Source organism: Hyperolius riggenbachi, chromosome 8 (genome assembly GCF_040937935.1).
Source record: "Hyperolius riggenbachi isolate aHypRig1 chromosome 8, aHypRig1.pri, whole genome shotgun sequence".
Classification (NCBI taxonomy): domain Eukaryota; kingdom Metazoa; phylum Chordata; class Amphibia; order Anura; family Hyperoliidae; genus Hyperolius; species Hyperolius riggenbachi.
Genome location: NC_090653.1, coordinates 195,847,649 through 195,862,816, shown reverse-complemented (window position 1 = coordinate 195,862,816; position 15,168 = coordinate 195,847,649). Strand labels below are relative to the sequence as shown.

The 15,168-nt window shown below is 42.9% G+C and overlaps 1 protein-coding gene across 3 annotated transcripts in view; it reads left to right on the top strand.

The window, feature by feature from the left end:
• DRP2 (dystrophin related protein 2) overlaps positions 1–15,168 on the top strand; it is a 697,048-nt gene that overhangs the window by 167,396 nt on the left and 514,484 nt on the right. The window lies entirely within an intron of this gene.

Genomic DNA, 15,168 nt, shown 5'->3' with positions numbered 1-15,168 from the left:
TTGTACCTCAAACCTTTGGGGTTACCTTGATGAAATTCCTAAAAATGTATTGCTTTTTAGTATCCTTTACGTGTTCCCTAATCCTAGAGCCCACATTTCTCTCGGTCTTACCCACCTACATTTTATTGCACAGACAAATTATTTGATATATAACTCTAGTGGTCATGCAATTTATGAAACTATTAATCTTGAATACCTCTTTCCCATTACTATTAGAAAAGCTGTTAAAGGAGTCATCAGGGGAAAAATGCTAAAATAAGTGGTACTTCCTCCAGCCGTTCGCCGCAGGTCCGTCCCGGTTCCCGGCGATGACATCAGAGCGACCTCCAATCACCGCCTTGTGGGCCGGAGCGGACTGCGCATGCGCAGTACCGAGCCTGCCACTCACGCAGGCGCAGTACAGAGCGACCTGGAGGTCGCTCTGACGTCATCGCCGGGGACCGGGATGGACCTGCGGCGAACGGCTGCAGGCAGAGCTGCGGCGAGGGACGTCCTGGGAGCTTAGAGCTGGAGGAAGCCCCCGGTAAGTACCACTTATTTTAGCATTTTTCCCCTGATGACTCCTTTAACCAATTAAACATATCTGCATGCTTTGTACAGCGCCACAGAATATGTTGGCACTTTATAAATCAATAATAATAATAATAATAATAATGCTTTGCAGCTGGAATACATGTACATTCCCTTTATACTGCTTGTTCGCAACATTGTCTGTTCACTCATGACCAATATACTGTATCGCTCAAATCCTTGCATCTCCTTGCTGTAATGAAAGGACTTTGTCCCACTATTCTGGCTTTATCCTTGTCCAACACCAACCAATAGTTATGGGTGACTTCAACTATCCAGACATTCATTGGGATATTGAAGCTACTCATTCTGGTAACACTAAAGGACAGTTACCTGACTGAAATGGTAACTGAACCAACTGGGGGAATGCGTTACTGGATTTGATCGTTTCAAATAGACCAGATAATGTATCAAATGTGCAGGTTCAAGAACATTTGGGTAATAGCAATCACAACATAATAACATTTGATCCAATTGTAATATGAAATACTTAATGCAGGAAGAAGTGAAGGCAAGATTAAATAAAATAAAACAGGATAAGGCACCTGGCCCGGATGGCATACATCATTTTTTTTTTAATTCTTTTTTATTGATTTTAAATCACACACAACAAACAACAAAAGTCAGTTGAAAATACAGGATCTTCTCAAAAAATTAGCATGTTGTGATAAAGTTCATTATTTTCTGTAATGTACTGATAAACATTAGACTTTCATATATTTTAGATTCGTTACACACAACTGAAGTAGTTCAAGCCTTTTATTGTTTTAATATTGATGATTTTGGCATACAGCTCGTGAAAACCCAAATTTCCTATCTCAAAAAATTAGCATATTTCATCCGCCCAATAAAAGAAAAGTGTTTAAAAAAAAAAAAAAAAAAGTCAACCTTCAAATAATTATGTTCAGTTATGCACTCAATACTTGGTCGGGAATCCTTTTGCAGAAATGACTGCTTCAATGCGGCGTGGCATGGAGGCAATCAGCCTGTGGCACTGCTCAGGTGTTATGGAGACCCAGGATGCTTCGATAGCGGCCTTAAGCTCATCCAGAGTGTTGGGTCTTGCGTCTCTCAACTTTCTCTTTACAATATGCCACAGATTCTCTATGGGGTAAAGGGCAGGAGAGTTGGCAGGCCAATTGAGCACAGTAATACCATGGTCAGTAAACCATTTACCAGTGGTTTTGGCACTGTGAGCAGGTGCCAGGTCGTGCTGAAAAATGAAATCTTCATCTCCATAAAGCTTTTCAGCAGATGGAAGCATGAAGTGCTCCAAAATCTCCTGATAGCTAGCTGCATTGACCCTGCCCTTGATATAACACAGTGGACCAACACCAGCAGCTGACATGGCACCCCAGACCATCACTGACTGTGGGTACTTGACACTGGACTTCTGGCATTTTGGCATTTCCCTCTCCCCAGTCTTCCTCCAGGCTCTGGCACCTTGATTTCCGAATGACATGTAAAAGTTGCTTTCATCCGAAAAAGTACTTTGGACCACTGAGCAACAGTCCAGTGCTGCTTCTCTGTAGCCCAGGTCAGGCGCTTCTGCCGCTGTTTCTGGTTCAAAAGTGGGTTCATGCTTCCATCTGCTGAAAAGCTTTATGGAGATGAAGATTTAATTTTTCAGCACGACCTGGCACCTACTCACAGTGCCAAAACCACTGGTAAATGGTTTACTGACCTTGGTATTACTGTGCTCAATTGGCCTGCCAACTCTCCTGACCTGAACCTCATAGAGAATCTGTGGGATATTGTGAAAAGAAAGTTGAGAGACGCAAGACCCAACACTCTGGATGAGCTTAAGGCCACTATCGAAGCATCCTGGGCCTCCATAACACTTGAGCAGTGCCACAGGCTGATTGCCTCCATGCCACGCCGCATTGAAGCAGTCATTTCTGCAAAAGGATTCCCGACCAAGTATTGAGTGGATAACTGAACATAATTATTTGAAGGTTGGCTTTTTTTGTTTTAAAAACACTTTTCTTTTATTGGGCAGATGAAATATGCTATTTTTTTGAGATAGGAAATTTGGGTTTTCATGAGCTGTATGCCAAAATCATCAATATTAAAACAATAAAAGGCTTGAACTACTTCAGTTGTGTGTAATGAATCTAAAATATATGAAAGTCTAAAGTTTATAAGTACATTACAGAAAATAATGAACTTTATCACAATATGCTATTTTTTTTAGAAGATCCTGTAGAAACTATCAATACCATAAAGAAGTATTACAATACTACATCATTGGAAAAATATTCCACATGCATACAGATAATATCAGTATTAAAGCAACAGTGTAAGCTAAGGATAACAAAGGCTGATCTTAATACGGTTGGCAATGAAGTAACATATCAAGTGAGCAGTGTTTGAAGAGGAACGCACCAAAAGGACATTAAAAACTGTGTACTCCACTCAGAAGAACAGGAGGCACTCTGAATAGAATTATAACAAATCCACAATATTTAGATTCACATCCAAATTGACAATGGCTGATCTTTCATTATTTACCCATACATCCCACACCTTGGAGAATTTAGAAGCAGATCCCCTTGCTATGTTAATCTGTAGAGAGGTAAAGCAGAGTTTATTAATTGTTTCCAAATGGCTAAGAAAGGCTCCGAAGATTTCTTCCATTCCAAGGAAATAGACTTCCTGGCATAAAAGAATAATAACCTTACCAATACTTTTTTACTTTTACTCAAAGAAAGGTTGTCCATCATTCCTAGAAGACAACACTTACAGTGGTGTGAAAAACTATTTGCCCCCTTCCTGATTTCTTATTCTTTTGCATGTTTGTCACACTTAAATGTTTCTGCTCATCAAAAACCGTTAACTATTAGTCAAAGATAACATAATTGAACACAAAATGCTGTTTTAAATGATGTTTTTTATTATTTAGTGAGAAAAAAAAACTCAAAACCTACATGGCCCTGTGTGAAAAAGAAATTGCCCCCTGAACCTAATTACTGGTTGGGCCACCCTTAGAAGCAATAACTGCAATCAAGCGTTTGCGATAACTTGCAATGAGTCTTTTACAGCGCTCTGGAGGAATTTTGGCCCATTCATCTTTGCAGAATTGTTGTAATTCAGCTTTATTTGAGTGTTTTCTAGCATGAACCGCCTTTTTAAGGTCATGCCACAACATCTCAATAGGATTCAGGTCAGGACTTTGACTAGGCCTCTCCAAAGTCTTCATTTTGTTTTTTTTCAGCCATTCAGAGGTGAATTTGCTGGTGTGTTTTGGGTCATTGTCCTGCTGCAGCACCCAAGATCGCTTCAGCTTGAGTTGACGAACAGATGGCCGGATATTCTCCTTCAGTATTTTTTGGCAGACAGTAGAATTCATGGTTCCATCTATCACAGCATGCCTTCCAGGTCCTGAAGCAGCAAAACAACCCCAGACCATCACACTACCACCACCATATTTTACTGTTGGTATGATGTTCTTCTGCTGAAATGCTGTGTTACTTCTACGCCAGATGTAACGGGACACGCACCTTACAAAAAGTTCAACTTTTGTCTCGTCGGTCCACAAGGTATTTTCCCAAAAGTCTTGGCAATCATTGAGATGTTTTTTTAGCAAAATTGAGACAAGCCTTAATGTTCTTTTTGCTTAAAAGTGGTTTGCGCCTTGCATATCTTCCATGCAGGCCGTTTTTGCCCAGTCTCTTTCTTATGGTGGAGTCGTGAACACTGACCTTAATTGAGGCAAGTGAGGCCTGCAGTTCTTTAGATGTTGTCCTGGGGTCTTTTGTGGCCCCTCGGATGAGTTTTCTCTGCGCTCTTGGGGTAATTTTGGTCGGCCGGCCACTCCTGGGAAGGTTCATCACTGTTCCATGTGTTTGCCATTTGTGGATAATGGCTCTCACTGTGGTTTGCTGGAGTCCCAGAGCTTTAGAAATGGCTTTATAACCTTTACCAGACTGATTGTTCCTGAATTTCTTTGGATCTTGGCATGATGTCTAGCTTTTGAGGAGCTTTTGGTCTATTTCTCTGTGTCAGATAGCTCCTATTTAAGTGATTTCTTAATTAATACAGGTGTGGCAGTAATCAGGCCTGGGGGTGACTACAGAAATTGAACTCAGGTGTAATAAACCACCTTTAAGTTATTTTTAACAAGGGGGGGCACTCACTTTTTCACACAGGGCCATGTAGATTTGGAGGTTTTTTTTCTCACTAAATAATAAAAACCATCATTTAAAACTGCATTTTGTGTTCAATTAGGTTATCTTTGACTAATAGTTAACGGTTTTTGATGAGCAGAAACATTTATGTGTGACAAACATGCAAAAGAATAAGAAATCAGGAAGGGGGCAAATAGTTTCTCACACCACTGTATATGAGGAGATCACATGCAAATTGAGCTCCACCTCCATACATTGTATAATTGTATCCCAGAAGGAGCGTATCTTGTCACACTATGTCCACACCTCCAACACGCATCACCAGAGTCACTTACAAATTTAGATATTTTAACAGGAGTATAGTAAATCTGGTGATACCAGTGTAATTGTATAAGTTTGTCTCTGGAGCATACTACAGTTTTCATATATCACTCCTCAAAGTCCTGCTGTCATGATCGCTTCTGCATGTACTGCTGGCTGCAGAGGTACTGCAGCCAAGCAGTTCTGGTTCCTTTGCATGCATTTGCTGGCATAGTTCTGCATGCATTGCTTGTGATAGTCTGTCAGCTGGGAATGGTAATCAAGCCAGTCTGCTTGTGACTGATTGCCATTCACCTGTGTGGAGATTTGCATCTCTGCTCTCATTGGATGACTTCAGTATAAAGGTTTGCTTCCTGCAAGCGTGCTCTGCCCATCATAGTTTTCAGCTTCAGCTCGGTCTAAGCTGTGACTGGGTCCTTTGATACTGTGAATTCACTCAACACAAAGGTAGTTATATGCAGTGAGTTGGGTTCACTGAACACAAAGGTAGTTATATGCAGTGAGGTGGGTTCACTGAACACAAAGGTAGTTATATGCAGTGAGGTGGGTTCACTCAACACAACAGCTAGGTACAGTGGAGGAAATAATTATTTGACCCCTCACTGATTTTGTAAGTTTGTCCAATGACAAAGAAATGAAAAGTCTCAGAACAGTATCATTTCAATGGTAGGTTTATTTTAACAGTGGCAGATAGCACATCAAAAGGAAAAATCGAAAAAAATAACCTTAAATAAAAGATAGCAACTTATTTGTATTTCATTGAGTGAAATAATTGTTTGAACCCCTACCAACCATTAAGAGTTCTGGCTCCCACAGAGTGTTTAGACACTTCTACTCAATTAGTCACCCTCATTTAGGACACCTGTCTTAACTAGTCACCTGTATAAAAGACACCTGTCCACAGAATCAATCAATCAATCAATCAAGCAGACTCCAAACTCTCCAACATGGGAACGACCAAAGAGCTGTCCAAGGATGTCAGAGACAAAATTGTAGACCTGCACAAGGCTGGAATGGGCTACAAAACCATTAGCAAGAAGCTGGGAGAGAAGGTGACAACTGTTGGTGCGATTGTTCGAAAATGGAAGGAGCACAAAATGACCATCAATCGACTTCGCTCTGGGGCTCCACGCAAGATCTCACCTCGTGGGGTGTCAATGGTTCTGAGAAAGGTGAAAAAGCATCCTAGAACTACACGGGAGGAGTTAGTGAATGACCTCAAATTAGCAGGGACCACAGTCACCAAGAAAACCATTGGAAACACATTACACCGCAATGGATTAAAATCCTGCAGGGCTCGCAAGGTCCCCCTGCTCAAGAAGGCACATGTGCAAGCCCGTCTGAAGTTTGCCAATGAACACCTGAATGATTCTGTGAGTGACTGGGAGAAGGTGCTGTGGTCTGATGAGACCAAAATAGAGCTCTTTGGCATTAACTCAACTCGCTGTGTTTGGAGGAAGAAAAATGCTGCCTATGACCCCCAAAACACCGTCCCCACCGTCAAGCATGGGGGTGGAAACATTTTGCTTTGGGGGTGTTTTTCTGCTAAGGGCACAGGACAACTTAATCGCATTAACGGGAAAATGGACGGAGCCATGTATCGTGAAATCCTGAACGACAACCTCCTTCCCTCTGCCAGGAAACTGAAAATGGGTCGTGGATGGGTGTTCCAGCACGACAATGACCCAAAACATACAGCAAAGGCAACAAAGGAGTGGCTCAAGAAGAAGCACATTAAGGTCATGGAGTGGCCTAGTCAGTCTCCAGACCTTAATCCAATAGAAAACCTATGGAGGGAGCTCAAGCTCAGAGTTGCACAGAGACAGCCTCGAAACCTTAGGGATTTAGAGTTGATCTGCAAAGAGGAGTGGACCAACATTCCTCCTAAAATGTGTGCAAACTTGGTCATCAATTACAAGAAACGTTTGACCTCTGTGCTTGCAAACAAGGGTTTTTCGACTAAGTATTAAAGAGACTCCGTAACAAAAATTGCATCCTGTTTTTTATCATTCTACAAGTTCCAAAAGCTATTTTTATGTGTTCTGGCTTACTGCAGCACTTTCTGCTATCACAGTCTCTGTAATAAATCAATGTATCTTTCCCCTGTCAGACTTGTCGGCCTGTGTCTGGAAGGCTGCCAAGTTCTTCAGTGTTGTGGTTCTGCTATGAACTCCCCCTTCCAGGCCCTCTATGCACACTGCCTGTGTATTATTTAGATTAGGGCACCTTCTCTCTTCTCTCTTATCTTTTACAAGCTGGATAAATCGTCCTCTGAGCTGGCTGGGCTTTCACGTACTGAGGAAATTCAGACAAGGGCAAAGCTGTTTGCAGGAAGAAAAGAGCAGCCTGAAACTTCAGTGCATGAGAGATGCAGGGGGAAAGAAACACACAAATAATCTCTTGAGATTCAAAAGGAAGGGTGTATACAGCCTGCTTGTGTATGGATGTATTTTCTATGTGTGGACATACTGTACATCAACCTACTTCCTGTTTTGGTGGCCATTTTGTTTGTTTATAAACAAACTTTTTAAAACTGTTTTTAACCACTTTTAATGCGGCGGCGAGCAGCGAAATTGTGACAGAGGGTAATAGGAGATGTCCCCTAACGCACTGGTATGTTTACTTTTGTGCGATTTTAACAATACAGATTCTCTTTAAGTCTTTTATTGTTAGAGGGTTCAAAAACTTATTTCACTCAATGAAATGCAAATCAGTTGCTATCTTTTATTTAAGGTTATTTTTTTGATTTTCCTTTTGATGTGCTATCTGCCACTGTTAAAATAAACCTACCATTGAAATGATACTGTTCTGAGACTTTACATTTCTTTGTCATTGGACAAACTTTCAAAATCAGTGAGGGGTCAAAATTATTTCCTCCACTGTATATGCAGTGAGGGGGGTTCACTGAACACAAAGGTAGTTAGATGCAGTGAGGTAAGTTCACTCAACACAAAGGTAGTTATATGCAGTGAGGTGGGTTCACTGAACACAAAGGTAGTTATATGCAGTGAGGTGGGTTCACTGAACACAAAGGTAGTTATATGCCGTGAGGTGGGTTCACTGAACACAAAGGTAGTTAGATGCAGTGAGGTGAGTTCACTCAACACAAAGGTAGTTATATGCAGTGAGGTGGGTTCACTTAACACAACAGCTAGGTATGTGCAGTGAGGTGGGTTCACAGAACACAAAGATAGTTATATGCAGTGAGGTGGGTTCACTCAACACAACAGCTAGGTAGATGCAGTGAGGTGGGTTCACTGAACACAAAGGTAGTTAGATGCAGTGAGGTGGGTTCACTGAACACAAAGGTAGTTATATGCAGTGAGGTGGATTCACTCAACACAACAGCTAGGTATATGCAGTGAGGTGGGTTCACTGAACACAAAGGTAGTTATATGCAGTGAGGTGGGTTCACTGAACACAAAGGTAGTTATATGCAGTGAGGTGGGTTCAGTCAACACAACAGCTAGGTATATGCAGTGAGGTGGGTTCACTCAACACAACAGCTAGGTAGATGCAATGAGGTGGGTTCACTGAACACAAAGGTAGTTAGATGCAGTGAGATGGGTTCACTCAACACAAAGGTAGTTATATGCAGTGAAGTGGGTTCACTGAACACAAAGAAAGTTAGATGCAGTGAGGTGGGTTCACTCAACACAACAGCTAGGTATATGCAGTGAGGTGGGTTCACTGAACACAAAGGTAGTTATATGCAGTGAGGTGGGTTCACTGAACACAAAGGAAGTTATATGCAGTGAGGTGGGTTCAGTCAACACAACAGCTAGGTATATGCAGTGAGGTGGGTTCACTCAACACAACAGCTAGGTAAATGCAGTGAAGTGGGTTCACTGAACACAAAGGTAGTTAGATGCAGTGAGGCGAGTTCACTCAACACAAAGGTAGTTATATGCAGTGACGTTGGTTCACTCAACACAAAGGTAGTTATATGCAGTGAGGTGGGTTCACTCAACACAACAGGTAGGTAGATGCAGTGAGGTGGGTTCACTGAACACAAAGGTAGTTAGATGCAGTGAGGTGGGTTCACTCAACACAACAGCTAGGTATATGCAGTGAGGTGGGTTCACTGAACGCTAAAGGTAGTTAGATGCAGTGAGGTGGGTTCACTGAGCACAAAGGTAGGTATATGCAGTGAGGTGAGTTCACTCAACACAAAGGTAGTTATATGCAGTGAGGTGGGTTCACTCAACACAAAGGTAGTTATATGCAGTGAGGTGGGTTCACTGAACACAAAGGTAGTTATATGCAGTGAGGTGGGTTCACTCAACACAACAGCTAGGTAGATGCAGTGAGGTGGGTTCACTGAACACAAAGGTAGTTAGATGCAGTGAGGTAGGTTCACTCAACACAATAGCTAGGTATATGCAGTGAGGTGGGTTCACTCAACACAACAGCTAGGTATATGCAGTGAGGTGGGTTCACTGAACACTGAAGGTAGTTAGATGCATTGAGGTGGGTTCACTCAACACAACAGCTAGGTAGATGCAGTGAGGTGGGTTCACTGAACACAAAGGTAGTTAGATGCAGTGAGGTGGGTTCACTCAACACAATAGCTAGGTATATGCAGTGAGGTGGGTTCACTCAACACAACAGCTAGGTATATGCAGTGAGGTGGGTTCACTGAACACTGAAGGTAGTTAGATGCAGTGAGGTGGGTTCACTGAACACTAAAGGTAGTTAGATGCAGTGAGGTGGGTTCACTCAACACAACAGCTAGGTAGATGCAGTGAGGTGGGTTCACTCAACACAAAGGTAGGTATATGCAGTGATGAGGTGGGTTAACTAAACACAACAGGTACTAGTAGGTATATGCAGTACTGGGTAGTACAATGTGCAGCTCCCTGTCACACACACGGGTAGTCACTGAATGGGCTGCTGGCAGTGGCACACACACAGTATGAATTTGCAATGCTGTCTATGCAACACAAGTGTCAGTTTGACACACAGAAAAAAAATGATCACAAGAACAGGATTAGCTCTGAAAAGAGCTGTTGAATGAGGGGTGCTATTAAAGCAATAAGATTCAGCCAGGAGCAAGCTAACAAGCCAAGAGACTAACTAATCTTTCCCTAGGTGAAAGAACTGCAGCATCTCGCCCTAGTCTGTCTATTTGCAGGCACACGAGTGAGTGTAATGGCCGGCGAGCCTGCCTTATATAAGGGGGGGGGGGGGCTCCAGAGCTGAGTTTAGCCGGATTGGCTACAATGTGCCTGCTGACTGTGATGTAGAGGGTCAAAGTTGACCCTCATAGTGCATTATGGGGCGAATCAAACTTCCGAGAAAGTTCGCCTTCGCCGGTAAAGGCGAACCACCCGTTGTTCGCCTGGAACAGTTCGCCGGCGAACTGTTCGGGACATCTCTAGATAGATATAGAGTTGCAACGGTCTAGTCGGGAAATAATTAGGGCATGCACCAGAAGTTTGGTAGAGTCCTGTGTCAGAAAAGGCCGGATGTGGGAGATGTTTTTAGGTGGAGGTGACAAGAGGAGGATGCCATGACTAATGGGCCCACCTTTTAAGCCCCAATCAAGCAAGAAAACACAAATAAGTTTGATATTACTTTTTTTCATTCTTTTTTTTATTTGCTAGGTGCTGAAAAAGATCATTTGAAAGCATTAACTGTGTGTAAAAGTGTGTACTTTCAATACAAAGAGCAGTACATCTCTGTACTGCTATGCTAATTTTTGATAATTGGCAAAAATAATAATTGTTCAGCATATGCCCTCTGCCTGGTCTCAAGGTCCGGTGCTGCCATTAAGGCAAAGGGGGAAATTGCTCCAAGACCCTAAGCGCTTACAGCCCCCCCACCACTGAACTCCCCCAGGTGGTCTACCCCTGACTGATCCCAAACCCCAGGGCCCCTGTATGATGTCTAGCTGTATTGTAATAACTAACCTGTCCAGGCAGCTGCTCTGTCCATGCTCCATCTTCAACCTCACTGCCAGCCTCTTCTCCAAGACCCGGCACTGGTTATTATGCATAGAGATGGCCCGAACAGTTCGCCGGTGGACAGTTCCCGGCGAACATCAGCTGTAGCATAGGGAACACATAGGGAGGTTCGATCCATCCCCCTATACCTCGTCATTTTGACTCCCTACATCACAGTCAGCAGACACGTGGCAGCCAATCAGGCTGCACTCACCCGCGGACCCCCGCCCCCCTATAAAAACGCAGCAGCGCTGGCCATGTTCTCAGTCTGGTGCTGCTGCTGTAGTGAGTGGAAGGGAGAGACATTGCTGTAGAGACAGGGAAAGTTAGCTAGGTGCTTCTGTTTGTTGCTGAGAGCGCCCCAAAACAAAAGCCCTTTTGAGGGCTCATATTGTTCTATTTGTTTTTTTTTTTTTTGTGTGTGTGAGACACTGGTCACACTGCATACAGGCCACAGTCATTTGGGCTGTGTAGTTCTACTGTACTCTTCTATCTATATTGCAAGCAACCCAGCACACTGTCTATCATAAGCTGTGCTGAGCTTGCAACTGTATCTGTTATTGATATCTGTCTGTGTGGGTTACACACACTCCATACAATCCACAGTCAGTTGCTGGGATTTGTAGTTCTACTATACTCTTTCTCTCTCTGTTTTACTTACGCTCTCTGTTTTAAAGCACTTTAGGCCAATTTAGCAATACAATGTGATTTCTACCCTTTAGGGACTGTAACCAGTGTTGCCAACTCATCCCTTTAATTACGGACACATGTGAATTATACAGGTTTTGTGGCTAGGTAGATGCAGTTTAGGTACTGATTATGTGCAAATAGCCCCAGAACCTGTATAACTTAGATGTGTCAGTAATTAAAGGGATGAGTTGGCAACACTGATTGTAGCCCTACTCTGCATCAAATAATATGTAATTTTCAGAGGGACTTTTGGCATGTATCATACTCTGCCATGCCCCCCTCCCAGGTGTTAGACCCCTTGAAACAACTTTTACATTACTTTTGTGGCCAGAAATAGTCCCTGTATGTTTTACAATTCGGCGGCCCATCGAAGTCTGTAGCGGTTCTCCCAGTTCGCACGAATACAAACTTTTGAGGAAATTCGCGTTCGCAGTTCACAAACCCAAAATCTGTAGTTCGGGCCATCTCTAATTATGCGAAACATGGAGTAGAGGCAGGCACAGGGCTGAAGACAGATGGAGCAGCCATCGAGACAAGTGAGACACATCATGCAGCAGCCTGAGGGAAATCACCCTGGGGGGACAGCCGATTGGGGGTCCTGGGAGGCTGACTTTGCTGGGGGGGGGGGGGTAGGGGGTACCCAAGTCACCTTTGCCCCAGGTCCTCATGCTGCTTAAACCTGCCCTGCGGGTCTCTTCATGCTCCTGCCCTACCTCCTTTTGGGCAGCCTTTTCTCGCCCTATTCATGTGTATTGCAAAGCCTCTGATCATTGTATTGTCACTATAATTGCTAGGACGTCACTTCAATGTATAGCAAGCACCCACGGAGGGAAACAGGCGATGTGCTATGACTCCTAGTGCCTCTGCACCCTTTAACACTCCAATCTTTTTTTCTATCTTTGGGGACAGGGGTTAATTTAATATTGTATTTATTTGTTTCAGATGAAAGCTTTAGCCTGTGGAATGGATGCAATAATAATATTAATTCCAATTGGGGTGTATTACCAGTGTTGATAGGTAGGAGCTGCTGGTGAGTCTCTATACAAGAGTCACATAGTATTTTTATATCCGCGCTTAGTCTGACAATCGTTTGTTTATATGGTAGCGTGGTTACGCTACCCTTGTGACTATTGATATGCGTTGACATGTTGCCATGGTAATTGAGCGTCTGAGCTTACAGAAGTGACGTTGACTATCACGTGCGTTGTGGGTAGGAAGCTGTAGCTTTGGGTGGAATAAGCAGTGCGCAACTGCGCATATATTTGAATAGATAATGAGGGGTTCTCCTCACGGTCCTTGTGACTGTGTGAAGGGGAGGTTTCCCTTTGGGCGTGTTTTGTACACTATTATGGGATGGCCAGATATAGCATAGCATATTAAGAACAGCAGTTTAGGGATGCTCGTTCGGATTTTGCGGAAATGCAATTTCCGCATTTCGGATTGGAAATTGCATTTCCGCATTGGAATTCGAAAATCGGTAATAAAAGTGCGGCAGGCGGATTTTCGTGGAAATCGCAAAAATTGTGGATGTTTCTGCCGAATTTACCATTGGTTTTCTCAAAAACAACAAGGTCTTTTTGAAAGATTTTTTCCCTCTTGTTCCTACTCTTCTGCTTAACAAACCCTGAACATGTGGTGTTTCTAGCACCTACGGGGGCTTTGCTATTAACCGCTAAAGTTGGCAGCCATTAACTGTAATGTAAAATGCAGAAAATCTGCATTACCGATATGCGGTATGCCACCAATTTAGCAAAGTCAGTTGCTACTGGTCAGTAGCAAAGCCCCATAAGCCCAGTGCACACCAAAAACCTCTAGCAGATCTGCAAAACGCTAGAGATTTTTGAAGCAGATTTCAGAGCGATTCTAGGCATGATTAGAGATGTTTTCTAAACATGCCTAGCGTTTTTGGGAGCATTTTTGTGTAGCAGATTACAAATATTGTTACAGTAAAGCTGTTACTGAACAGCTTCTGTAACAAAAAGCCTGGAAAACTGCTCTGATCTAGCTTTTTTCAGAGCGGTTTTCCACTTTCCTATACTTTAACATTGAGGCAGAAACGCCTCACAAATCTAAAAAATGCTGCAGCCCCTGAGTCTGCGTTTGTGGAAAAAAATGAACCTCCCCGGTGTGCACCATCCCATCACTTTTATTAGCCAAGTGGTTTTCCCCCTGCAAGCGTTTTAAAAAACGCTTCAGAACCGCTCTGGTGTGCACCAGCCCAAAAAGACCTTGTACTTTTTGAGAAAATCAATGTTAAAGTCGGCGGAAATGCAAAATGCTGAATTCCTCATTACCGATATGCGGTATGCCACTGACTTTAGAGATTAATAGCAAAGCCCTCATAGGTGCTAGAAATACCAAAACATCTTTCAAAAAGACCTTGTACTTTTTGAGAAAATCAATGTTAAAGTCGGCGAAAATTTCAGCAAAAATCCGCAACGGAATGCGGAAAGCGGTAACAGTAATCAGCAATGGCGGAAAGCGGATTTTCCACTGAATCGGAAATTGGCAATTCAATTCCAAGAGATGGCCCGAACCTCCGATTTGCGGTTTGCAAACTTCCACAAAAAGTTCGGTTCGCAGGAACTTTTGCGAACCGCAATAGACTTCAATGGGGAGGCGAACTTTGAAAACTAGAAACATTTATGCTGGCCACAAAAGTGATGGAAAAGATGTTTCAAGGTGTCTAACACCTGAGTTTTTTCAGTGACTACAAGAGGGAAATTTTTTTTTCAAAAATACCTTATAGTTTTTGAGAAAATTTATTTTAAAGATCTCCTTCTGACCGTGGGAAAATTAAACGCCCGCCGACTTTAGCGGTTAATAGCAAAGCCCCTTTAAAAGCTAGAAACACCACCAAAATTGCTGGGAATGTTAAGTAGAACAGAGGGAACAAGAGGAATTTTTTTTTTCAAAAAACCTTATAGTTTTTGAGAAAATCAATTTTAAAGTTTCAATGTAAATTCTCCTTCTGACCGTGGGAAAATAAACCCCCGCCGACTTTAGCGGTTAATAACAAAGCTGTAACGATCGGTGTAACACAGAGAGGGTCTGATTATTGGTGATCTGCAGTATCACCAAGAATACAGATATATACCCGATTATTGATGATCTGCAGTATCACCGATAATCAGATATATTACTAACCTCTGGACACCTGAGAGATATGAGTGTTTGGTGCAACAGTAATACTTTGAGAACAATACCAGGAGGACAGGTACAAGGCAGTAAGGAATACTGTTGGAGTAGTACCTCTCAACACCCTGAGACTCTCCCGTGGGGAGGAGTCAGACTGGGAGAGGGAAGGACCAGAGTGTGAGTGACACCAATAGAAGGATGCCACTGTCTGATCTGTGAACTATCTCTTAACTGGGGAGATAGCTCTCAGGGTCGGACAAGCCAGGTCGGCAACACACTGACATACAAGGTACAAAAACAGGAGGCTGATTTGGTAATCCTAAGGCAAGCAGGGTTTGGCAACAGAGTATCAGATATAGCGAAGTACCAAATCAGTG